Source organism: Phaethon lepturus, unplaced genomic scaffold (assembly GCF_000687285.1).
Source record: "Phaethon lepturus isolate BGI_N335 unplaced genomic scaffold, ASM68728v1 scaffold4659, whole genome shotgun sequence".
Classification (NCBI taxonomy): Eukaryota; Metazoa; Chordata; class Aves; order Phaethontiformes; family Phaethontidae; genus Phaethon; species Phaethon lepturus.
The window spans coordinates 35155-36779 of record NW_010564027.1 but is presented as its reverse complement, the minus strand read 5'-3'; the positions used below and the strand labels follow the sequence as shown (position 1 = coordinate 36779).

Below are 1625 nucleotides of genomic sequence, written 5' to 3'. Positions count from 1 at the left end.
TTCCTCAAAAATTATGAATTATAAATGTGTGTGTATGTGTATTTCATGTCTGGCCTCTCTCATGAGCAATGCCCTTAGGCAGAGCTTGGTTTTTTTTGTTGTGGGGTTCAGCAAAAGCTTTACTGTTTCCAATTGTTTTTTCAATTCAAAATCAGTTGTTTCACAGAGCCCCTCTGTGGCTCAGATATTTAATTCCAGTTACAGAATAATTTTATCTCTGTGTCTGTAAAGCTTTTGCTGCTGTGTTATGATTGGACCGACAAGATTATAGAGCATATTAGTTGCTAAAAGGATGCGTAATGTAAAGCTGTAGATGATCCTTCTGTTGTGGCTTTGAATTCTCCTTTTTGTGGTATGGAGATTCATTTGTTAAGATCAGAAATAAAGGACATGAAACCGGCAGCAATTTGGCTTAACACACAAGCGAGATTCTTAATTATATTTTCCTAATGCAACCTTTCTTTTTATGGGAGTTTTACTGAATAAAAACGCATTGGTTTTGACTTTGCAGCTATGTTAAGAAGCAGGTACTCCTGTCTTGCACAGTCTCAGATTGCAGGAGTGCCTGGTTCCGGCTATCCTTATGGTATTTCATGGACTTTTTTCATGCAGGAGGATTTAGTCACAGGTCTGTCAGAAAGCAGCTTTGTGGAAGAGGGCTTAGGCGTGTGGTGGTTTGCGTGAGCCGCTGGAAAGCGGTGCAGCTGAGGAGCAAGAGCTAGAGGGGTAGGTAATGTTATTCTTAGGATGCAGCTCTGTGAATCGAGGAGTGAGCAGGGTTGAGTTCAAAGGAGAGCAGGTGCCCTGAAGAGACGAGGCAGTAAACTGCACAGCGGAGGATCTCCAACCAATGGATCTTGGCTAGTGTAGATCGGTAAAATTATCCTCATCCTTGTTTTCTTAAAAGCCTTTTACTTTTTTTTCCCCTTCTTTCTTACAAATGTCTCTTTTTGTCCCCAGCAGGGTGGTGTAGGAAGTAAATGTCCGAGTGAATCATCATAGCTCATCCTCTGTTGTGAATGGTTAGCGAGCCGCAGGCAAATGGTTAACTAAATACTGGCTCTGACTCACTCAGAGCAAGAGCTAGCTGGAGGCACAGCTTCTGCTGAGACAAAACAATTTCCTACCATGCTTTAGCTGTTCTGTAGTTGTGTTTAGCTTGTGCATCAGGGTCTTTACATGTGTGCAACGCAGATGTTAGCAAGGATACGGTGGTCCTCTAATTAAACAATGCAGGGCTTAAGTTGTCTTCAATATAAGAAGATAGGCAGCACAATTGATAAGATGCAATAATATATTAAAAAGTAGCTTACCATGCTGAGGGACATCTGCTCATACTTCATGTGGATTCAGCTCCCTGTAGTGTGGTGGATGATAGCGTGAAGTGAGCTCATGTTGGTGCCATAGGAACTAACTGGATTCTTAGAGGTGAGGACGGTAGATTTCAGTCACCTCGTACCACTCACAGGAAGTGGCAACATCCATATTTTTTTTAAAAAACTTGTCTGTGTTAAATAGGAAGCTGAAGTGACTTTATTTGTTGAGCTTCACAGCAAGCGAGTGCTGTGAAAATATAGTAAGACAAAGAGCCCTGAGGCCTTTGCATATGTTTCTGCTGTGCCATC

General features: G+C 41.9%; 1 protein-coding gene across 1 annotated transcript in view; it reads left to right on the top strand.

Moving 5' to 3' along the window:
* Positions 1-1625, top strand: part of TPCN1 (two pore segment channel 1) — a 44204-nt gene that overhangs the window by 11466 nt on the left and 31113 nt on the right. The gene's annotated exons all lie outside the window — the stretch shown is intronic.